The sequence below is a fragment of the Gossypium hirsutum genome, chromosome A02 (genome assembly GCF_007990345.1).
Source record: "Gossypium hirsutum isolate 1008001.06 chromosome A02, Gossypium_hirsutum_v2.1, whole genome shotgun sequence".
Lineage (NCBI taxonomy): Eukaryota > Viridiplantae > Streptophyta > Magnoliopsida > Malvales > Malvaceae > Gossypium > Gossypium hirsutum.
This window is the reverse complement of record NC_053425.1, coordinates 23,860,539-23,875,866: the sequence shown is the minus strand read 5'-3', so window position 1 is coordinate 23,875,866 and position 15,328 is coordinate 23,860,539. Positions and strand designations below refer to the sequence as shown.

Here is a 15,328-nt window from a genome sequence, read left to right as displayed (position 1 = left end):
ACGATTATAGGTGCCGAAACTAATCAACTCTTCAAATTGTTGAAAGCTCTTAAGCACTCTTCATCAAATTTGAATGTCGTGTCCTTCTCCAATAATTTGCATAAGGGTTTAGGAATTTTGGAGAAGTCCTTGATGAATCTTCGATAGAAACCGGTGTGGCCCGAAAAGCTCCTAACACCCTTTACAGATGTTGGAGGTGGGAGTTTCTCTATAACATCTACCTTTGCTTTATCAACCTCTATTCCATGTCTTGTTATCCATGCCCCAGAACAACCCCTTCTCGTACCATGAAATGACACTTTCTCAGTTGAGTACAAGATTTGTTTCTTCGCGTCACCTTAGTACCTTGGCTAGATTGGCTAGGCAATAAACATATGTATCTTCGAATACTGAAAAATCATCCATAAATACTTTCAAATACTTCTCAACCATGTCAGTAAAAATAGACATCATACATCTTTGAAATGTAGCAGGTGCATTACATAAACCAAATGACATATGTGTAAATACGAATGTACCGTACGGGCATGTGAATGTTATCTTGTGTTTATCTTTCAATGCTACTGTAATTTGATTATACCCCGAGTATCCATTAAGAAAACAGTAATAGTCTTGCCCTACGAGTCTATCCAACATCTGGTCCAAAAACGGCAAAGGAAAATGATCTTTCCTAGTCGCCTTATTTAGCTTTCGATAATCGGTGCAAATTCTCCATCCCGTAACCGTTCTAGTCGGTATCAACTCATTATTCTCATTTTCAATGACCGTGATACCTCCTTTCTTTGGCACGTATTAGACCAGACTTACCTATGAACTGTCTGAGATGGGGTAGATTATACCCGCATCTAACTACTTGATGATTTCTTTCTTGACTACGTCCTTCATAATGGGGTTCAGTCTTCGTTGTCCATCAATCGTCCCTTTTTTGCCATCTTCAATTATAATCTTGTGCATGCGTACAGATGGACTAATACCATGAATATCGGCTATGGTCTATTCGATAGCTTTCTTAAATTGTTTCAAACACCATGATGAGTTTCTCTTCTTGCTTACTAGTTAATTCTACTGAAACAGTCACAGGCAAAGTAGAAGCGTTACCTAAATAAACATATTTTAAATGTGAAGGTAGTACCTTGAGTTCTAATTCAGGTGGCTCCTCGATTAACGTTTTTGGTTGGGCATAATCCCTTTTCTCTAATTCCAAAGATTCAAAATGAGATTGCGAATTAAATCCCTTTTGATTAGCTTCTAACAACACTGAGTATTCATCATTCTCTTCATCATTCGAAGGATTTGATGTCAAAATTTGTTCTAATGGATCTTCAACGTAGTTGAGCTCCTTCTCCACTATTAAATCCTCTAAATTGAATACTGCAGAACAATCATCAATTGTGTCAGGAAATCACATAGACTTAAAAACATTAAATGTTACCATTATCCTAAACATACATAGTAAGCTCGCCCTTCTGTACATCAATAAGGGTCATTCTGATTGCTAAAAACGGTCTTCCTAAGATAATTGGCACTTCTTTGTCTGTTTCAAAATCTAGAATAACAAAATTATTAAGGAAGATAAATTTATCTACACGTACCAATACATCCTCAGTTTTTCCTTCTGGATGTGCTAAGGATCGATCCACTAATTGAAATGTAACCATAGTTGGTTTAACTTCACGTGTCCCCAACTTCCTAAATATTGACATATGCATCAAGTTAATACTCGCACCTAAGTCACATTCTGCCTTACCACAATATGTTGCTCCAATGTTGCAAGGTATGGCAAAACATCTAGGATCCTTCAACTTTGGGGGTAGTTTGTCTAGAAGGTATGCACTGCATTCTTTCGTCAGAGTTACTGTCTCAAATTCTCCAAGTCTTCATTTTTTGGACAGGATATCTTTCATGAATTTGACGTAGTTCGGTATTTGCTTAAGTGCTTCAACCAACGAGATGTTGATATGAAGTTGCTTGAGTACATCTAGAAACTTCTTTAATTAAATCTCTTGCTTTTGCTTTTGACGTCTTTGAGGGTAGGGTGGTGGTGGTTTCTTTATTGGAACTGGTTGATTTGTCTTTTGTGGCAATTTTGTATCTAACGGATTTGTTAGTTTATCAGAATTAGCTGGTTCTGAAATTACTTTGTTGGGTTTTACAGATTCAGGTTCTTGTGAAATTGGAATTTCAACACTCGGTTGAACTTCCTCTGGATCTTGAGCGTCAGCTTACTCCTTTTCAGCTTCGATGGTGTTGGGCTCTACTTTCTTTCCACTCCTCAGTGTCAATGCTTTGCAATGTTCCTTCCCTAGATTCCTCAGATTCTTCGTATCACCAGGTAAAGCACTTTATGGTCGGTTTTTGAGTTCAGTTGCAAGTTGGCCCATTTGGTTTTCTAGGTTTTTCAATGTAACTGCTTGGCTTTGGATTAAGGCATCATTCTTGGCCATGTCTACCTTCAATAGATTTTCTTAGCCATTGGATGGTTTAGCTTGGGTTGGTTTCTGAGCTTGTTAGGGAAAACTAGCTGGCTGGGTCGATCTAGATTGGGAATAAGTATTACTGGTTCCAACCCCTTGGTTACTCCAGGAAAAATTTGGGTGGTTTTGCCATGATGGGTTATAAAGATTGGATTGCAGTCCTTGGGTTATAAAGATTGGATTGCAGTCCTTACCTTCCTTGATTTTGGTTCTAGTTACTTATGTAGTACTTGGATTCTGGGTTTAATGGACATTCTTCGAACAAATGTCCTTCCCCACAATAGACATAGGCTATATTTTCAAATTGGTTTGGTGGCTATGCTGCAAAACTGTTAGACCCATTAGTAGTAAGAGTTTTTAACATTAAGAATATTGATGATACCTGAGATGTGAGTGAAGAAAGAACATCTGCTTCATGTATTCCGACAACTCGTCTTCCTTACGCTGCTCCATTGGTTGGCCATTGGTAATTGTTGTTGGCAATCCTCTCAATGATTTCATAAGCCTCATTATAAGACTTAGAAAGGAGAGCACCATTAGCAGAAGTGTCCACTACCATCCTGTGTAAGCATTGTGGGATTCCATGATGAGGGCACTTTCGTAATAACTCTTTATACCTTTTCCATGCCTCATACAAGGACTCATCATCCATTTGTTGGAAGGCATTGATCTCGTTCCTCAACTTAGCATTCTTGCTAGGCGGGAAATACTTCATAAGGAATCTTTTTGCTAGCTCTTGCCATGTAGAAATTGATTTTGGTGGCAATGAGTTCAACTAGGCTTGAGCTCTATCCCTTAGTGAATATGGGAATAGCTTCAATCATAATGCATCTTCGGGTACTTCAGCTAACTTGAAAGAATCGCTCACCTCCATGAATAGTCTTAAGTGTAGGTGATGATCTTTGGTAGGCATTCCACTGAATTGACCCACTGTCTGAAGCATCTGGAACATGACTGGCTTCAGCTCGAATTTTTTTGCCTCAACTTCGGGTCTCCTAATACTCAGATTAAGATCATTAAGTACTGGCATGGCATAATGTCTTAAAGCTCTATCCCTATCATCAACAATAAGGATAGGATTTTGAGCAGGGTTTGCTCCATTTCCTTGATTTGGATTTTCAATTTTCATATCTTCGGTCTTTCTCTGATTTGTTTGTCTTCTTCACTCTTGAAAAGTTATTTCTATCTCAGAGTCTACAAGGAGTAGGTTAATAATCCGGTCAACACTCATAAACACCTGAAATAATCACAGAAAAATTAATTAAGTTAAAAATTAAATAGAAAAATAAACCAAAATGTAAACTAACAAATTCACAAATAATGACTTTTTAAAACATAGTCCCCGGGCAACGGCACCAAAAACTTGGAACGACGGAAATGTGCAAGTGTACACAATAGCAACAAGTAATAAAGTGATAAGTAAATGTCGAGTTATCGTACCCACAGGGACTGTGAAAAGAATTATTTATGAATGCTATTTAAAACACTTTGGTGAAGAAAAATATTTTTTTTGAAGAGGGTGATTAAAAGCTAAGATTTTAAACTAAGTAAACTAAAGAAATAAATCTCAAATGCACAATTTCAAATATGATTTAATCAAGATGACATAATTGTTTTGATTTAATTACATTTCTTTAACTTAGAATTATTAAACTCATGCTTATGCTGTTACGAATAAATTCACGACAACTTGGTAATTTGCTAACTTATGAACATACTCACTTACACAAATCCATCCATCTCTTAACATATCCCTATGTTAATTCAAACGATTAAACATATGTTAATAAGCAAACATGTCATGACACATACATACTCATTAAATTGAACTAATCTCTTGCATATCTCTATGTCAATTCAAACGATTAATTAAATCTAATAAGCACATAAAAGACTATGTGAGGTAACAAGGTATTCTTACCTTGAAACAATTTAATCACAATAATCTTGCAAGTTATGCAAGGAAAGTGTATCGCCAGATACATTGCCAATTTAACCTTCAGCTACTTTAGAAGAATAAACATGCACTGATTTAGTATTGTGTCCATTAATTACAATTTCAATCCGTTTAAATAATTAATTCATTAGCTACCTCACAATTGTAATGAAAGAATAACTTAGGCATGATTTTACTTAATCAAGCATTTTACCGAGGCCTATAACAACATGAACACAATTTTAATAGTTTAAGCAGATGAAATGCATTTAAACCAACACGAATTAAAGTCAAGCTAAGCTGATTAAATTAACCATTCCAAAAACATAAATATTCATGGATATGTTCATCATAAAAACAACAAAAATAAAAGAGATAGGGAACAAGAATCAAATCTGGTGTTTTTCCGTGGCTTGACTAGGTTGCTCCGTTCTTCCTTCTTTGTTGTCTTCACCGATCAAGGCTTCCATGAACACTCAAATTCTACTCCAAAATGGCTGAAGAAGAACCCTTTCCAATGGGGAGAAATTGGCATAGGAGAAGGGGACTTGGAATGGGAAAATGAGAGGAGAAAGTGAGAGAGGAGAGAAGAGACGTGAATGAATGAGGGATGCTTTGAATGATCATCCAAGAGGGGGTTTTTATAGCTGAATGTGGCAGCTAAAATTTGCTAAAAATAGCAGCCAAAGAGCCACCCCTTGGCCGGCCATCTATGTGGCAAAGTTGATGGCTTCAGTTTTGCTAAATTTGGCTTGAGGTAAATCTTCAAAGCCACCAATTATGGAGGGGCTGATTTTCAATTTGAACAAGTCTTCAAGGGCTTTTTTGCAGCTTAAATAATCAGCTAATTAATTAATAATAATCTATTATCCCAAATTGGGTCAGCACTTGGACAGCTTTGGGCTGTCCTCTCCTTGGCCGGTTCAGTTCAATCAGACCATTTTTTTCATAATTAATTAATAATAATCTATTAACCCAAATTAACTTGGATATAAATTTAAAATAATTATATTATTATTTAATACATATAATTTTGGACCGTCTTAGGCTCGAATTTAATTCGCCTCAATACTTCAAATTGCTTTTCGGTTTTGTGCTTCTGGCAGTGTCTGAAGAGCCATTTTTCACCCTTTGTGCAAATTGTCGAAAATAACCAAAATTCATCAAAAATGATTATAGCTAAATTTCAACATGTTCATATTTTAAGTGCACTTTAATTATTTTATAAAAATTAATTATTTTTCGACAAGAATTTAACTAAATTCTCATGAATTTAAGTTAAAAAGGGTATGAAAAAGTGTAAATTTTTGTGTTTCCAATAGTAGACGGATAGAGGCAAGGAGATGAAGTGGAAGCCCCTTTTTTCTAAGCACGAGGGAAGGGTGAGATTTGAAATTAGAACATTTTCATGGTCAAAAAAGTGTCGCAGGACCAATGTTTTCATCGAATATCTTCAAAACGTGCTTCAAATCTGTAGAAAGATTCTCGAGGTTAGGTACATTTTTTTCCAAACTTTGAAAATGTTAGTGAAGGCTCCTCTAGCTAGGCGCGTTTTTCTGCCATGTTAGTAAGGAAGCTTGCCTAACTGGACGAGCCTGTACTAACATTTTTCTTAAAGGTTGAAAAAAGAAGTACCTGACCTCGATAATCACGATGAAATCTGATGCACTTTTTGAGGCACTAAATACCCTCTGAAGCACGCTTCTAATGGAATTTACGTGATCTGTGAAACATGCTTTCAAGGACCGAAGACCGTTTCATTATCATTATTCGACAACAACGTGTCCTTAGAAATGGATTCTGAAGCATGCATTCCTTCTCTTCTTTTTCTATTTTCCTATTGAAGTAATGAAATATTCATAACGTAGGCATACAAAAAATTCATATCAAACATCGAAGAGTTGAGTTGTGAGAGTCGTCTGCATTTCTTTGGACAATCGTTTGAATATTATTTTGCTTTTGCTCATGCAATTCATATATGATATTGAAATGAGTCGACGAGTGAAAGCCTTCATTTGCTATGATGGTCAAATCTGTAATACGAAAGTCGGGGTAGTATTGGCATGAGCCTAGTCCATGGAATCGACGTTCAACTGTGCCATTCAATTGCATGAGCTATAGACTAGACTCAGGAGGAATGTAACAGCCCGTTCTTTGGTCAAATCAGAACAGTGGTTTTGGGACCAGAAATCCGAAGTCAAAATTTTTATTATTTTAATAAGGTTTATAGTATGATAGATTATTTATGTGAAAGTGTAGTAAATAAATTTTACCGTTTAAATGCTCAATTCGGTAAAAAGGACTAAATCGCGTAACACGTAAAAGTTGAGTACTATTGTGTAAAGGTACTATATGGCTATAGCTTGAATTGTGGGAGTCCTTGCATGTCAAATAGACTATATTAGGGGTAAGTTGTTATCTAGGTATTTTTGAAATTATTAAATTTTATAAAGGTTAAAAAGTTAAATTGATTAATGATGTTAATAATAATAAAACAAAAACAAATTTTAAGGTTATCATATTCACCTAGTCGAAATTTAGAAAGAATAAAAGCCATTTTCATAGCTTCCATATTCGGCCATGGTGTTTTGAGTGCATGAGTTCATTTTTGAGATCATGATAAGCAAATACAGAAATTAGATCGGGGAAAATGAAAGGTAAACTAGTAGTCGACGGTTATCCGAACAACTCGAGGTAAGTTCATAGCTTGCAATGGTTGAATTGAATGTTTATAATTGAATTACTTGATGATATATCGAATGTGTTATCGAGCTTGAGTTGAACTATAAGAATTAATTGGATATGGGTGACATGTTACTATACTTACCGAAATGGTTGAGCTTCTACATTTGTTGCGGACTCACCATAGCTCATATGAGCTTCCCATTCAGCTCAATAGAGCTTCCCAATTCCAGCTCAATTGAGCTCACTGTTATCAACTCATGATGAGCTTACTGGCCATGCCTCGAAAGAGCATGTATGATGATGAATTGACGGATTATTGACATTGTTCACTTGATTATCCTTTAAAGTTCTAATCGATTCAACGAGCCTAAATAATGTTATACGAACAAGATATGGTTTTTTGTATTAGTCGAATGACTAACATGTGATGATTATGTGTAATTAGGCGATGGATTTATATTAAATTGTTGGCCTGTTATTATTGCATTTGATTTCTTTAAATGGTAAGCTTAATTCTGAATTATACGGGCTTACTAAGCTTAGAAGCTTACTCTGTTTCTGTTTCTATGTCTTATAGAGGTTCGTTAGCTAGCTCGTTCCGGACAAGTCGGAGTTGCGCATCACGCTATCCAAATTTCTATTTGGTATTTTGAATTTATGAACCTTTGTAAATATGGCATGTATAAGCTAGTTTGGTAGTATAAGTTATGTTTTGGAACCATGTTTTGAGTATGAATTGTATATAAGTTAAGCCATGTGATTTGGCTTATTTGGTACTATGTTAGGTTGTATATATATGTGTTTAATCATGGTATATTTTTAGTATGATAATGTATGTATGATATTATGCAATGGTAGTCTTGATTTAAGAGGTCAAATTTGAATGTATTTGCTTGTGTTTTAGGGTGGCAAATTTGGCTATTTAAATGGCCTATTTTTGTCTACACGGGCAGAGACAAGGGCGTGTGTCTCAGCCGTGTGCGACACACGGTCATGTTACACGGCCGTGTGTCCCCTGGGGTACTCTACGAATTACAGTCAGTATACCTTCCAATTTTCACACGGCCTAGACACACGGGTGTGTCTAGTGGTCGTGTGTAGCACACGGGCATGTGGTCGGCCGTGTGGCCAAGTCAGTAGCCTCTTTAATTTTTCCACAGCCTGGAACACGGGCGTGTCTTGTAGCCGTGTGGATAAGTCAGTATGTATGCCCTGTTTTTCCACGATTTAGACACACGGGTGTGTCTAAGGCCGTGTGAGGCATACAGCCTGTTCACACGAGCGTGTGACCTTTTAAAAGTTGAAAATTTTCTAAGTTTCCGAAACTTTTATATGAGATTGAGTTGGTCCCAAATGCATGTTTAAGTATTGTATGCTCGATTTTATGTTCATAACGAGTGTGAATGAAGGACATTTACTAAAATGATATGGCATTTCAATTGTAATTGTTCTGAACTTAATGACAAGTCCGGAAATGCCTTTTAACCTATTCCAGCGACGATTACGGGTTAGGGGTGTTACAAGGAAAGTGGGGGATTCAAGCTGGGGAAGAATTTTGAGGTTGTAATGTATATATCTTGCTTCTGTTGACCCCTATAGGTATGAGTTATTTGATGTGAAAGGTGAGTTTGAGCTCGAAGTGGTCATATCATCACGCTGCTTAAGCGAAAATGCTATAATAGAGTTATATGTCGAGTTTGCTGAGGTTGATGGAATTGGTCCATCTTTAGCCACCGTTGTGACTAATGTTGGAATCAAAGCTGAAGCAGAAAGTCCTACTATACGGTTGTGCGGTGGGTTCACTAGCTTGTTACAAAGCTCCTACTATGATGTCCCTGAAAAGTCTATGGGTAGACATTCTTTGATTTTTGACATAGATTTAAACTTTGGCAGCCACTACAAGTCAGGGTATCAGTATAACCTAAACCTCGACACCCAGACTTAACATTTTATTGGTGTGTTCATTTTCAACTTTGGTGGATCGATGTCCTAAGGTAGAAGCACTAATACCGAGGGACATCAACCTACACCGACCACCAATCTGGTGCAGAATTTGGCGGGTACATAAGGTACATAAGAACCGATGACTTACTCTCTACGATTGAGTCTAACAAGGGTACATTGAACCCCTTGGTTAAAGGTGATAATGAAAGCGTAAATGAGGAAGAAGATGCAGCTAAGGAAAAAGGGGCAGCTGATGTAGTTGACAGATCAGAGTCAGACTTGGATCCAATCCAGTAGTGTGGTTCGGACGGTTTGGAAGTGACACTTTTTTTTGAACTAAAATAGGTTCCAACAGAGCCAAAACCTTGTAGTTTTGACGATGATGCCTTGGACAATGCTCCAGATCTAGATCTGTGATTTAGCGCATATGAACCTCCGGCCCACATGACCAACATCGACCTCTCGACCAAGGGTGGTTTAGAGTTTTGGCAGCTACCACACAGAACACCTGGTCATGCAAGCTCAACGTTAGATGTCTAGGTATTGGAAGTCGGCATGCAATACCCAAACAAAGATGCTTTCTTTACTGTACTAAAGCGGTATAGCTTCAAGAATGGTTTGAACTATCATGTCACAAAGTCCCGTTCGGAGAAATTCAAGGGAAAGTGCAAGTGCGCGGCGAGAGGTACAAATGGAAAATAATGGCATCTTTGCATAAAAAGATTGTCTTGTGAACGATAAAAAAGTATTTTCATCCACATACTTGTATTGCGGAGGTGCACGGTGCAATCGCTTTATTTTCTGGCATAATGTAACCTGGTCAGGATTTTTGTTTTTTTCGATTACTTAACTTTAACTTGTAATTTGTAGGTGTAAGTCAGGATCATCCTAGGCTAGACTCAGACATTATTTCTGACATTATTATACCGATGGTGAAGGGAAGTCCTAGGATCCTTGTCTCGGTGTTAATTGCCAGCATTTGTAGCCAACACAATTACACGCCGTCGTACTATAGAGCGTGGGTCGCAAAACCAAATGCTATGGATAAGTTGCATCATGGCTGGGAAAATTCATACAATTATTTATGTGAATGGCATCAGGTACTGGATCTGTACGTACCAGGTTCCGTAACTAATATAGAAATGCACCCAGTGTACTTTGGCAATGGTCTGGTCCTTAGGAAAAGAGTATTCCACTGATTCTTTTGGACATTCGATTAATGCAGGAAAACTTTCCAACATTGCAAACCTTTGGTGCAAATTAACGACACTTGGCCATATGGGAGGTATTAACACCGATTATTGATTGTTGTTGCTTAGGATGGTAATTGAAGAATTCTACTGATTGCGTTTTCAATAAATCCTTCAAAAAAGGTAGATGACTAGGATTTCTTCCTTAGTTGATTATGCCGTCGTGTTTGCCTGCAACTCGGCATATGTGTCATATCAGACAGGGGAACTAGAATCTTATCTACTATTTAGTGGTAGGGTAGCCTTTGGGACTACACCCACCATAGGTACTACAAGCGACATGTCACCTGCAACTACCACACAAAATAGCCTTCAAAAAGTGATCGAGACCAGTGCATTGACATGGGTACATAGTTTCCACTTTATCCCAAATCATGTTTGAATTTATATCATCGTGTATTGTTTGCATTCATGGGTATACTTTTCTCAATAGGGTATGAGCTCATCCAATATCATTTCCATGATATGTTGGATAACTTGTGCGCCATCAACAATGCTGGTGCAGACTACCTCGTGAATATACCCTTTGAACAATGGACGTAATCGTATAATGAGGGTTTACGGTACGGGCACATGATGACGAACTTAGCTGAATGCATCAATTTTGTACTGAAGAGGTTGAGTCATTAGCTGATAACCTCGGTTTTCAAGGAAACATACTTTCATTTGGCTATCTTATTCCCAAAGAGGGCGTAGCATATGCTGGACAGATAGTGGGTAGTCAAGTTGTTTTAGGGATGTCATTAAAGAAATTAGATGAAATACAACGAGAGTGAACACTACATATGTAGTGTGCTAGTCGCGTCAAAACCTAAAATTTTGGGTCACAAAGTATGCTAGGCCCGACGAGGACATGTTAAAGGCATCATATCTTATCGACCTAACGGGAGGGACTTATGATTGTAGGAGGTTCCAAGTACTTCGGTTCCCATGCGCACATGTAATTTCCGCATGTGCAAACCTACAAATTGATTACACACCTTATATCAACTATGTATACGTGCTAGAATGAGTGGAAAGTGTCCAGCACGCCATACAATTTGACGTTGAACATGAACCTACATCGTGTCCTAAAAGGTTGCACAAATTCCACTTGGATATGCACCGATATGGATATTGAGGAGAGAGACAATCAGCAAGGTGATGCGGGTATTATAGAAATCCAAGGCATACGAAGACAACAAGTTTCGTATTGAGGGGTACATTGGGACTCAACTTCGGTAGCATTCATTTTTTTCGACGATATAAAATTTGATTACAGTTCTTCTTTTTTTTGTGTAAAAAAAATTGTTGTTTCTTTTTATCTTGCATTTCAATTGTATTTGCCACTGTCTACTAACAATTACATAGTGTAAAAATTGTCACTTTAAGTGCTACTTCAAACATCATTTACAATTTCTCGGAGAGTTAAAGTTTTTCATTTTTTAGGAGCTAGCCCCTATACCTCTATTAATTAATAGTTTGATCAGGGTGCCTATCTAAAGTTATATATTTCATATCAAATATTAAATAGATGTTGAAATTTTCATATAATTTACATTAGAATTTAACAAAGACAAATATGAGTTGTAATAGAAATATACAAAAAAATTCCACTATTTTTTTATTGATCTCATCTATATTTACATCACAATAAGTAGATAGAAAATACATCATCGACGTTGTCGGGCCGAATGTGTGCCATAGGGCAGTGGATGACAAGTGCAAGTAGGATTTCTGCACACAGCTAGTGGTTCCAGCTCCTCTACTTGATTGTCACCATCGTCCTTATTTTCTTTGTCTTTACCTCTACTGTAACACCCCTTACCTATATCCGGTGCTGGGACAGGGTTTGAGGCATTACCGGACTTAAAAGTACACATTTCGGAAAATCATGCCATAAAATTTCATTTAAATTAAAAACATTCAAACACATGCATAATGTCCCTTACGTGAGCTATCGAGGCTCTAAACATGCATTAAAGGTGGTTTGGGACTAAACCGAGAACCTTCAAAAGTTTTGGGAAAACTTAGAAAAATTTTCATGAAACAAGGTCACACGCCCGTGTGGACACAAGGACACGCCTGTGTGTCTCCAACACGCCTGTGTCCTCAGGTCGTGTAACTCTCTGTGTATGATGTCAGCAAAACAAATTTAACCACACGACCAGGCCACACACCTGTGTGCTAGGCCGTGTCCTCCACACGGTTGAGACACATGGTCGTGTCTCTGCCCATGTGGCTAGCACTTAGGCTATTTTCCAAGCCTTTTTGTTACCATTAATACTCACATACTTAAATACATATAGACACATATAATGTAGCATCAAGTAAATGATTAAATGTCCTCCATTAAGACTTAATTGTACTATTCATATGTCATCATACATGTGTTTTGCCTACTTATTTTATACCAAGTCTAAACACACCAATTCATAATCAATTGAACATGTCATTTTGATTATTACTAATACATTTATACTATGCTTGCCTAAGTCATTCCACACCAATTTCATGTTCAAGCATTATTAACTTTGCCATATCACACTTTTATTCTCTAATTATGACCACTTCGTTTGGTCATAAGACATTCATCAAGCATACATACCGTAATACTAACCATTCATATCAAACAAATATAATCACATGACCACATCACCAGGCATCAATACATAACTTGGATAAATAGGCTTACAAGCCATAACCATCATAAGCCACATCTCATGGTTGTATAAAATATGCTAACATAAGCCAACATCTTGGCCAAAACATAAGAACACATATCAATAATTAAGTCCCTATACATGCCACTCACTTAAAGACATTAAGATTCATCAATACTCCAAACGAGGTAGCTTGATAGTGTGAGGTTGCCTCCGACGATCTCCAACCCCGAGTTAACCTATCAACACTAAAGAAATGGAAAGGAGGGAGTAAGCTTAAAGCTTAGTAAGTCCATATGAAAATAATAAGCAAATTACCAATATGATTCCATGGAAATATAATCATAATTACACTTTTACTTATTTTCTGGTCATGCTATTTTCTCGAGTCATATTTACTAAATTATTTATATCTAGAGCTAAAAAACTAAAAATTAAGATCCATAAATTTTCCCTAAAACTAAACTCATATATATTTTTACCATAAAAATTACAGAATTTTTGATCTAGCCAATAAGTACATTTTATTCTTTTAATTTACCCTTATTCTGCTACTTGACAGCTTCGACCTTTATGTACTAAAAATTGATTATCTCATAGTACAGGTTTTGATTAATGTTCCTGTCTATTTCTATTGAAAATAGACTCAATAAGAATTTAGTCATATAAGTCCTAGCCCATAATCATTTTTTTACAATTTTTAGTGATTTTACAAATTTGAGATAGAGGATCCTAAAATCACTCTGACTCTATCTAAGAAAAGTTAAAATATCTCATAATATGAATCTCTTTTGCTGGAAATTTTCTTCTATGTGAAACTAGATTCAATAAGCTTTAATATAATATCTTATTCAATTTATAATTTAATTTCCTCAATTTTTAGTGAATTTTCAAAGTCACACAACTGCTAATGTCCAACACTGTCTTAGTGCAATATAATGGTAACTATCATAAGTTCTTTTTCAACTAATCATGAAATTACCATTTCCTGGATTTCATGTTCAATTTCACAAAGACATAATAACATAACCATAAAGATTATTCATCATTCAAACCCTTTTGGCTTACTTATCATATACACATATATACTTGCTCATTGTAAGCTGATCTTTATCAAGGTATTACTCATAGGTTTAGCATACATACCTGTACTCGTTGTAAAGTATCGATAACCATACCTCTTTCATATGTCCTCCTTGGGACTTTCATCAAATTCATTTCATTATCCGTTGAACACTCGGAATACTATTGGATTCACGAAAACTTGCACCTAAGTGCCACATATACATACGTAGCCAAAGCTACCTCATAACATGTATACATCCATAATAAACTCGGACCAACTCAACGAGCTCGGATGCTTCACATATATCACGAACTTGGACCAACTAAACAAGTTCATATTTCTCACATATATCACGAACTCGGACCAACTCAACGAGCTCGGATTTTCTAAATTCCTAGTGACATGTCACTTGTATCCTAAACTATTCATAAGGTTCAAACGGGGCTTTTCTCATTGAACATAGCATCTCCATCACACTTGCTCGTAATGTCGTGGATAACGACTATAATATCATTCATGCTTACAAATTCACCATTCTCATATTCATGAAATAAACATGGCATTGCTCATAATTACATTTAGGGATTTGTCACATAATACAATCATCATATCAACTATATAAATATTCACCACATAATGTTCACACATAAATTTAAGTTCAAGCATAAACAATTATATTATTGCATTATTATTGACATATGAACTTACCGCGAACGCGAGCACGGCTATATATTTCGATTTAGTCCATAATCTCATTCATTTCCAATCTATGCCCGAATTCATTTTCCTTGATCTATAATATCACATTAGCTTACTAATTAGTCACATTATTTATATGGGTCCAAAAATCATATTTTTACAAATTTTTATTTTGACCCCTAAACTTTCACATATTTGCACTTTTTCCTCAAGGCTCGTAAAATGATTTTTATCCAATTTCCTTGCATTTTAAGCCTAGACGAATCATTTTCATAACTATAGCAGCCCCTAATTTCCACTAAATCACACTTTTATGACAAATTTTGTAACTTTTGCAAAACGGTCCTTTTTGACAATTTCACCGAAAATCACTTAGTAAAAGTCATTTATTACACACCGAGCATTCATTTTCTACCATTAGACATCAAAACACATGCATGTCATCCATGGGTAAATTTTTAAACACAAACCCTAACTCAAAATATGGGTAAAAATGAGTAGATCTTGTTACGAGGATTTCAAAAACGTAAAAATCATTAAAAATGGGGCTAGAACGGACTTACAATCGAGCTTGGAAAACCCTAGCTATGTCTTCTCCATGCAAGTTTCGGCCATGGGGTAGAAGATGGACA

General features: G+C 36.4%; 1 non-coding gene across 1 annotated transcript; it reads left to right on the top strand.

Annotated features, from left to right (window-relative positions):
• The first annotated feature begins 3,052 nt into the window (after nucleotides 1-3,052).
• On the top strand, nucleotides 3,053-3,159 carry LOC121217132 (small nucleolar RNA R71). Its single transcript, XR_005913322.1, has one exon. It is a non-coding gene; the product is annotated as a small nucleolar RNA R71 (small nucleolar RNA).
• The last annotated feature ends 12,169 nt before the right edge of the window (nucleotides 3,160-15,328 follow it).